Genomic DNA, 10,793 nt, shown 5'->3' with positions numbered 1-10,793 from the left:
TTTTGTAGAATAAATTTCATGTTGATTGTGAATTTATGAAAGTTAATTGCTAATACTATTAGGTTTGAATTTTTCATGATTTTAAAAAATAAATTTAGTGTTGATTGCGAATTTATTTAATTTTGCATTTAATTTTCCAAATACAATCCGATAGATGTGGTTTAATTTGAGTTTTAATATTGGTTTGATAATAGTTGACTTCTAATATTATTTGCTAATTATGAATTTTTATCAAATCAACTCCAATACCCGAATTAAATACTAGAAAAAGGTTAACACTATTACTTTCGGGTACCAAAATATATAACTTTTGTCAAAAACACAAGTATTACATTAGACAAAAGTGTGTATCAAATTATAGACCTTGTTAAACTCAAAAAATTACTAGTTAAGTGTTAATTATATTAAAAAATTTTAGAATGTGGAAACATTTAGTGCACGTTTGATTCGCTATAATAGACTAGAGCTGTATTAATGGAATAGAACTATAATAGTAATTTAATTGTTTGGCTAAATGGAATGGAATAGAACTGTAATAATATTGGTGTAACTGATTTGTGGCAAGCAGCTATTATATTCTCCATAATTTGATAGAATTAGAGAATGAAAATGGCAATGAATGCGTAACAACATCAATAAGCTTGCATAACTCAATTGGTTTCCAGCAAATTAAAGTGCTAAATTAGGTGCCTCTCTCTTTGTATTATACAAGAAGAAGATTTTGGGGAAAAAAAAAAGAAAAAGGGGAACTGTTTGCTTTAGTAATGAAGCTTCTACTTTTAATCATATAAAAACAAATAAATGCAGCCAAAAGCTATAGAGTTATAGGTTAAGTAGAAGCAAAGCAAAATTTTATTGTCTATTTTAGAAAACCCAAGCATCATGATCGATCCTTGGGGAGGTGAGATGTCTGTTCTTTTCTTTTTCTTTTCCCTTCTTCTCGATCTTTCCATGCATGAATGCATGCACCGTGTGTGATTGACAAATTTTGGATGGAAAATCATGTTTTTGTAGTTTGGAAGTGTGCAAGAACTCGTACGAGGTTCTCGCAAGGACAAACGTGGAAGCTGCATCTACATGAATTTCATCGCCTGATTCCACCTGACATGATTTTGGGGCTAAGAAACGTTAGGCTCTCATTTAAAGGAAAAAGTTTATTCTTTGATGTAATGATGATTTTTTTAATAAAAATATTGATATTTGATATTAGATATTAATGAATCTTAATTATTCATAAATTAAATCGAGTCGAGTCAAATGTCAAATAGATAGAAAATTTTTTCTGCAATACTCAGTCACTAAACTCAAACATTTAACGTTGGATACCTTTCAATTCTTGATTTGATATGTTTAATGCTAGTTTGATTTTATATTATAATTATTTAAATCTACTTATAATATTAAACCTTTTAAAAAGAATACAAAGAGTCCTTGGTTAGGGATTGGAGAAGAAATATAATTAAGAAAAATTGGACAAGCTTTTATTCAACTCCTAAAATAGAACTTAAAATTTGAGTTTAGATGGATAATTAGATCCACTAAAATACAAGCACAGGTTGTAATCAGTGGACTCCTTTTTAATTGTAAGTTAATACGACCTTAATCAATGGGCTGCCCCAAAAGTATTAAGAAAGGGCCTTAATCAAAGGTCAAAAGACAAATGAACAGCCACCGATGCCATGGTCAAATCAACCATTAAAACAAAGTTGATAGATGGTAAGGTAGTTTTTAAGCAATCTCAAGACTTGCAATTAAAAACATTGCAAAATAGTTACAACATTTGTCCAAATTAACATTTCTAACTTTAATCTCAAGCAGCCGAACCTAATCAATTCCTTTCATTCGGGGCTAAATTAAATTAAATTAAATCAGAAGTTAGTTTATTGAATTTGATACACTAGCCCAACAATTAATCAAATTATTACTACCCTGGAGAGATAATTAATTTTGTAACAATTTACAACCTTTTTAAATAAAAAGTTGAAAATTAATAGAAAATCTGAAAATGCATGTCTATACAAATTCATTATTCTAATTTAGAATTCACACAATTCATTGATTTTTAAAATTTAATCAAATTGATTTTATTTGAATAAAACAAGTGATTTAACTATTAAAATTTTAGCGACACTAATATGACAATTTATGTGTACCTCTTTATTGATGTAGATAAATATTTTTAAAAATTATGAGGTTTTTTTTTTAAGAATTACATGTGATGATGGGATGGAAGGAGTTTGTTTTAATAAATATCTTAAGGCCGAGTAAATTTTATTTAGAAAATTCGATAATATATTTAATAAAAATTAAATCTGCCATGTAAAATCGAAATTAAAAGAAAAAAAACACAAATTTACTGACTTTTTTGGTCAAAATCAACGGTTACGTATTAGTTTCCATTCCTAATTGTGATTCATGAATCATATAAACTGGTTGAACAAAATAAAAAATAAAAATCATATAAACTCATTTTAAAGTACAAGTGAACTAAGTTGCTAGCTAGAACCAAAATCAAATGGCGGCTACGACTTATCGAGTTTCTATCAAAATTTCTAGTTACCGGCAGCTTGTGTTAGCGGCAACTGCAGCCTTTTTCTTTGATATAATGTTATGTTAATCTACACACGGTGGCTTCAAATTTGACGTTTACATGTCACACTTCCATCGCAAGAAATCAGCCCCTGGTTATATAAAAAAAAACAATATCCACCACAATCTGTTCATAACAAAACCAGTCATCTTACATTAACATTTCTTCATCATTTACTTCAGCATATCCTTGAGCTAATTACAATCCTGTGTTTTGCAACGATGGCTGCTTTCATCTTTTTCGTAACATTATTCATGTTAATGGCGAGTACCCCTCGAGCAGACGCTGCTCAAATTTCAGCAGCAGCTTTACTTTTAAGGGTGGACCAATTAGGAAAAGGAGACTATGAAAAGATACAAGACGCTATTGATGCCGTGCCATCAGACAATAGAGAAGCTGTTTTCATATTGGTTGAGCCTGGAATCTATAATGAAAAGATTGTTGTGCCAACTGACAAGCCTTTTATTACATTAAGTGGTTCAAAGCCAAATGGCACTATAATTACTGGGAGTGACAGTGGGAATATATTTGAATCAGCTACTTTCACTATGTTGGCTTCAGATTTTGTTGGCCAATATCTCACAATTCAGGTATATATAACATCTCCATACATGTACATGTAGAGTATAGAATGTACAATCAATTTTTTGAGTTAACTGAATGTTTGTGTATAACTTTGGTGAATAAAATACGTACGGGCCTGGAGCTAAAGTAGTGGCATTACGGGTGTCTGGAGATAGGGCTGCTTTCTTTGGATGCAGAATTCTATCTTACTAGGATACATTGCTAGATGACACCGGAAGACATTATTACAACAATTGTTACATTGAAGGAGCCGTAGACTTCATTTTTGGGAATGCCACTTCCCTTTTTGAGGTAACACATTTTAGCAATCGGTTACTTGGTAATATTCTGCAAGTGTCAAATGTGTTCAAAATATTTGGAGGATCTTTAAGAGATTATATCCTATATGATAATGTCCAAGTATGTGTTAGATATGAGAATTTTAAGTGAAATGAAGAGTAACTTACATATGAATTCGTGTGGCAGTTATTTTAGAGGTGTCATTTACATACGCTCTCAGAAGGAGGTGCATCAATTATAGCCCAACGAAAGGAGTCACCATCAGAAAAGACAAGATTTATATTCCAGGGTTGCAAGATAACTGGGGTGAAGACTGATGTATTAGGAAGGCCATGGGGCCCATATTCCAGAGTCATTTTTGCCCTAACATATATGTCCAATGTCATACTACCCCAGGGTTGGGATGACTGGGGCGACTCATCCAGGCAAAGGTAACATAGAAGTGCAATGTAATATGTTTATCTATTTGTTTATCATTTGAAATTTGAACTGATGCTTAACAATTTTCATGTTTGATATTTGCAGCATGGTGTTCTATAGAGAATATAAATGTTATGGACTAGAAGCCAATAATAGGAAAAGGGTTGAATGGTCGCAACAATTGACGGCCAAAGAGGCGGAAATTTTCTTGACAAAAAACATGATTTGGGGCAAAAGTTGGATCAAATCTACCCCAAACGTTTCAAGAAAGTTTCTTCTGCCATTTCAAACAATTCCACCACCCATTAATTTTTCGTCATCCACAACATTAATTAATTATTGTTAGCCCATGTTGATTTCTTTATTCTTTTTTCTCTACCTCTTATAAGATTCATTTGTATATGTAATCCTATTAAACTTATTCATTTATTCATTTGTAATTAATTCAAAAAGAATTATATTTTAAATACATATTATATAAATAGGGGAAACTGTTTGCCACTGTAATGAAACATTGAAACTTCTAAATTTTTTTATCAGATAAAAACAAATAAATGGAATTAGGTCAAGTAGAGTCTTTCTGGACAAAATTATCGAAATAGAATTAGATTGATTCATTGGATTGTGGAATCGATAGAAATATTGATCTGATAAGAGGTACAAAATTAATTATTTTACAAATTGGAACAAATTTATTGAATCGGACTAAAAAAATTGATTGAATTACGACCGAACCAATATTTATAATTTTTAATATTTTTTATTTTTAATAATTAATTTCCTTTAAACCACTTAAATCAATTAAATCAAGAATTAATGGTATGATAGATTCTGTAATAGGCCAATTTAGCCTAGGCCCAAACAGAAACCAAACAAGAAAATAATAAATATAAAAGATATCAAAATTCAAAAACAGTCCATTTACAAATGCTAGGCCCAAATTTAAAATCCACTACCCAAATTAGCAACCCAAAGCCCAATAAACCCAAAAACCTAAACTGTTTGCAGAAGAGTCAGAAACCCTAAGGTTTCTGTGCGCTGCCGCTTCCACTTCGCCAGCGGTTTTGTCGCCCGAGGTCTGACGCCTCGTCTGCCAGTCGTCGCCGTCGGATAGGGACACATGCAAAAAGAAAGAACAAGAACAGAAACAAGAACACACAAAGAACAATAGTAAAAACAGTAAAAAACAATGTAATGTATTCGGCTATAAAAAAGCCAAAACAAAAAAACTATGTTAAAAAGCCAAAACAAAAAAACTATGTAACGGATACACGAAACAATAGAAAAACAAAATACCAAATTGTGAAGGTGATTCTTTTTTATTTATTCTTTTTTTGAATCTATTTTTTTATGTAAAAACATAAAACGAGAAATAAAAAGGGTTCTTACCTCGACGCCGTCGCTGGAGTCCCTTCTGACTTAAAAGGCTGCCGCACCCTCGGGGTTTGCCTGAAGCCGTTTTGGGGACGATTGGAAGTCAAAAAGCCCCTCCTTGTTACTGTCAAATTTCGACCGGATCTAGGGATTTCGACCCCAGATCCGGGTTCCCCAGAAAACAGGGATGAAAAGACCCCCTTTTTGGAATCTCCAGCCATCGGAGGCCGGGGTCTCCGTCACCAATGATCGGTGGCCATAGCGGAGACTTGCCAGTGCCAAGGCCGGATTAGGGGAGGGCCAAGATTTTTTATTGTTATTTTATTATTATTTTTTTGGCACTTTCATGTCATGCCTTTTCAATCATGCATCTTCCGTTTATTTTATTTTAAGTTACGTACCTTATCTATTTTATTATTATGATAACATTATTGTTATTATAGTATCCCTTTATTTATTTATATTTTATCATTCTAATATCCTACCTATATAGCCATTTTATTTTATTTTATCAATCTACTATATCATTTATTTATACATGTTATTCTATTTTATCTTTGTTATTATCATTATTTTACTTACTTATATATGATAACTATGCTATGATTAGTACCATTATTATAAAATTGATATTATTATTATTAATTTGGTATTCTCATTATTATTGTAGTTGCATTATTATCATCATTTGTTTTAAAAAAAATTATATTGTTTTAAAAAAGAGGGGTTATCTTCGTTTTATATAACATATAAAATGTTCAAAACCGAGGTAATGTTCATTATTTTTGGGATTCGAAGAAGCCGTGCTGCTAACTTATGGAGTACGACATTTTTCTAGAACTAAAATAATTGAATATCCTATTTAAAATAACAAAAAAATAAATAAAATTTGAGTAACAATTAAAACGGTGATTATTCTGGTTTTCGAAAACTAAAGGCGTTGTGTCCTAACTCACGGAGCATGATCCTTCTTCTTGATTAATTCGAAATAAAACCTTTTCTATTAAAATATCTTAATACAAATAGATCGCATTTTAAATTCTCTTCAAATTTTTAATTTTCAACACTAAGACATCGAATAATCAATTAAGTACAAAATTTGGGCGTAACAAGGGTGTTAATCCTTTCTCGTGCGTATTTTCTAGATTTTGTAGACCAAAAAACATCGTTTCAATAAACTAAACCTCTTATTAAAAAGATCAACTTATGAGGTGATCCGATCATACATCATAAAAGTGATTGGTAGTGATTCCTATTTTTATTTTTTAAAATAAAATCAATTAAAAAAAAAGAGTTTCGACATATTCGACCATCAGTTCAGTTTTTTGGCCTTTGTTTTTTGTTTTTTTTTCCAATTCTTGATCATTTCATGCATGAATGCATGCACTGTGTGTGATTGACAAATTTTGGGTGGGACATGTTTTTGCAATTTGGAAGTTTGCGAAACTGAGTACGATGCTCGCAAGGTAAACGTGGAAGCTGCATCCACATGAATTTCTTCGCTAGATTCGACCTTGACATGATTTTGAGGGTTATGACATGTAAGGCTTCCATTTAAAGAAAAATGTCTGTTATTTTATTTGAGGATGGCCTTTTTAAAAATAAGAAATAAAAAATGATATTTAGTAATCATGGGTCTCAACTATTCATGACCTGGGTTAAATAAAATAATATTTAAGTTATATCTAAATTAACAAATAAAAATACTAAATCAATTTTCTTTCTTTTTATTGGAATTAATGTAAATGGATTGAAATGTAGGTTGAATGATTCATGAATTACTAATTAAGCTAATAAATTTATGGTGATTGTATTGTTTGTCACTTTAGTTAGAAATCTCCTCTCGACCTCATTCTAAATTAAAATATATCACCTAAGCTTTCCTCTCGGTCTCACTATTCGGTACAAGTGTATCAAAGTCTTACACGAAAGCATCTCCTCTCGGTCTCGTCTATCTAGATCTTTCCACTAGAGGCGTCAATTCTAGTGTAATATGCAATTTAACACACTTCAACAAACAACTAATTAATGCATAAATCATAACTTAGCTAAGTAACCCACTCATCAATCAACCAATAAAATAATTTAGCACATGATTAAACTTGAATTCCACACAAGCATTTTAACAAACGCATAGTAAGCATAAAATGTAAAAGATACGGGTTGAGAAAATGCTCATTAATAGATAAATATCTGGTAAAGCACGAGCATTTAATACATTTCCCTTCACAATGTTCCAACAAAAATGAAGAAATAAAAATACTACAACAAAAATAAAAAGAAAGAGAAAAATAAGAGAAAAGAAAACCTAAACTAAGAGTTAAGAAACTAAAGAAAATGTTTTTAGCCAACAACATTTGAATTCAAAGGTTTATTATAGCCTACTAACATTTAACCTAATATCGACCATTTTTCCCTTAACTTAAGCTTGTTGGATACGTAAAATTGTCTCTGTAGTTTTTTCAACCGTTAGGTAGCAGTTGGGTATCACAATACCCATAACAGTCTTGAAATCGATGGTCTTGGGATGTCTCTATATCACCATATATCACTGTAGTTGACATCGATTCTCTTCATTTTAGCACTGTCTGGGGTATCACGACTTTCATACTTCGATATCTCGATACCCACTTCTAGGTGGTGTTCTCTTCACGTTCGGGTCACCGGCGACTCCTGACAAAACCGCGTCAGCTTGTTAGGTTCCCCATGGCATGATTGGCCAATTTGGGTCTAAAAAATGCCTTAAAACTAATAAAAACAAAATATTAAAAACAAAACTAAAAATAAAAAAAACATATAAAAGAAAACTAAATTGCTTGAGGATAAGCTCCTCAAATGCATCAAAGAACCTTAACGTATCAAATTACGACTATAATCACTGAATTTTGTCCGGGAATAATTTCGTGTTAAAATTTTTTTAAAAAAAATTGCAATTTGACTCCTAAAATTTTCTAAATTACATTTTGACCCCTAAATTTTTTAAAATTATATTTTAACCCCTAAACTTTCTCAAAATTACACTTTTACCTCAAAACTTTTGCTGCATTTACGATTCAGTCCTTCTGACAGCCACCACGCGAGTTGCACCTGCAACAGGCGGCGGCTGGCCTAGCCCTTCCTAGCCCACTTGCTACCTGCAAAAAGAAGCACAAAATCAGCTATAAAAGGGGTTTAAACCCCAAAAATAAGGACACACATGAAAAAAAGATCAAAAAAATACAAAGAAAAAGAAAAAAAAAGGCTTTGAAAAAGAGAAAGAAAAGGAAAAGAAGAGAGGGGAGGAGGAGAGGCCGGCCATCGGTGAACCACCGGCGAACCACCGACAGCAGCACGAGCAGAGGCGTCGACGGCGGCGAAGGAGACCAAACGGAGAAGAAGAAGAAGAAAGAAAAGAAAGAAAGAAAGAAGAAAAGAGGAAGAAGAAAGAAAATAAATTTTTAATCGGGCCGACCCGACCCGACTGACCGGCCCACGACCCTTCCAACCCGACCCGCATTTGACCCGAACCCTACCCAAAAAAAACCAAATAAAAAAGACCCAAAAAAAAAAGAAAAACCCCAAAGCAAAAAAAAAGAAGAAGCCCGCAGCAGACCAGCCCAAACCAGCAGCAGCCCAATAGCGCAGGCCCACTATCCGACCCAGTCCAGCAGCGGGGTCCAGTGCAGTGGCAGGCCCAGAAGTCCCAGGCCCAATCTGAAGCAGGCCGAAGGAAAAAGAATGAAAAAAAGAAAAGAGAAAAAAAAGGGAAAGAGAAAAAGAAAAAAAAGGAAAAAAAGAAAAAAGGAAGGCTCGAGTCATGTAGCCCTCTCGGTCAAGCTCGTATTTTTGATCAGTCAATCTCGTATTTTGAGCTTTTTGGTAATTTCTCTTTTACCTATTTTTAATTTAATTCGCGTATTTGAATGATGTTTTTAATATTGTTGATATATTTTTAAACATTTTATTTTTCGTATTTAATTTTTTATAAGTTAATTTTATTTTATTTCTAAAAAATTTAAATAAGGCAACTAGTCAATTTAACAATAAGCCGTTGATTTCATCGCTATGTTGAGTGAATATTAACGGTTTGTGTTAAACACGATACACCCTTTTTAAAAAAATAAAAAATATTCAAAAAAAAACTTTATGTTTTCAAACAAATTCTCGTATTTTGAAATTTTCGTGTCTTAAAAAAAATCTTCTCGTGTTTCAAAAAAATATATTCGCGTTTTCAAAAATAGGGCAACGAATCGATTTGACACTAATTCGTTGATTTCATTGCTATGTTGACTGAATATCACATGTTCGTGTTAAATACGATACGTGCTTAATAAAAAATCAAAAAAATTTCGTGTTTTCAAAAATTCCCGTGTTTCAAATATTTTCATGTTTTCAAAAAAATTTCCCGTGTTTTCAAAAAATTCAAATTTTCAAAATTTTTCATGTTTTCAAAAAATTCCCGTGTTTCAAAAATCCTCGTGTTTTTAAAACTTTCGTGTTTCAAAAATTTTTGTATTTTCAAAAATTCCGATGATCAAAGAAATTTTTCCTGTTTTCTAAAAACTTCCATGTTTCAAAAATTTTCGTGTTTATGAGTTTTCTTGTTTTCAACAACTCTCGTATTTCTCAAATTTTCGAGTTTCAAAAAAAATCGTGTTTTCAAAAAACAATTCTCGTGTTTTAAAATTCTCGTGTTTCAAAATTGTCGTGTTTTCAAAAATTTTCGTGTTTTTAAGAATTTTCGTGTCTCTAAAATTCTCGTGTTTTAAAAAATTTTCGTGTGCTCAAAAATAAAAATTGTTTCAAAAATCTTCGTGTTTTAAAAAAACTTGTGTTTTTGAAAATTAAGACAACGCGCGTTTAACGAGATACCAATTTTGGGCGTCGCGAGGGTGCTAATACCTTCCTCGCGCGTAACCGACTCTCGAACTCTAATTTTCTCTAGACTTTCACGTAGACCTAAAATTACTTTTTTTTTAGAAAAATTTAAAAATAAATTTTTCTTCTAAAAAGAGAATTTATTAGGTGTCCGATCACACCTAAGAAAAAAGATCGGTGGCGACTCCTATTTCAAATAAAATCGAGATTCTTTTTTCAAATTTTCAATAATTACTTCGACTAGTACCCAAAATTTTAGGTCGCTACAGCTAGCGACTCCACTGGGGACTTTTTTTTGAGAGTCGAGTCTGGTGTTGAATGCGTGTTGTCAAAATTTTCAAAAGTTCTTGTTCAAATTAATTTTTAATCGTGATCCTTGAATTTTATTTTTGAAAAGTCATGCATCTGCATTCGGTTTTTAAATTAATATTTTTCTAAATTGTTTTTTTTTCTATTTTCAGCTCTAAGTTTTATGATTTTAGTTTGTTTTTTTAGTAAAAAAAAAGGTTTGTGAGTTTCTCCTCACACACTGTGCACTTGCATTCTTGCATAACATGAGCTCTCTACCCGGGCTCCGTCCGTTTAAGTGGAAGTAAACGCTACGCCTTCGTGAGTTAACTCGTCCCTCCGCACAGGCTAGTGAATTACTTCCGGGTTACATATGACTTATGCTTTCGTGAGTTAACTT

General features: G+C 32.0%; 1 pseudogene; it reads left to right on the top strand.

The window, feature by feature from the left end:
* The first annotated feature begins 2,811 nt into the window (after positions 1–2,811).
* On the top strand, positions 2,812–4,220 carry LOC107902572 (putative pectinesterase 11; annotated as a pseudogene).
* Positions 4,221–10,793: the final 6,573 nt, after the last annotated feature.

This window comes from Gossypium hirsutum, chromosome D05 (genome assembly GCF_007990345.1).
Source record: "Gossypium hirsutum isolate 1008001.06 chromosome D05, Gossypium_hirsutum_v2.1, whole genome shotgun sequence".
Classification (NCBI taxonomy): domain Eukaryota; kingdom Viridiplantae; phylum Streptophyta; class Magnoliopsida; order Malvales; family Malvaceae; genus Gossypium; species Gossypium hirsutum.
The sequence above is the reverse complement of the archived record's forward strand: the minus strand, read 5'-3'. Positions and strand labels throughout refer to the sequence as shown.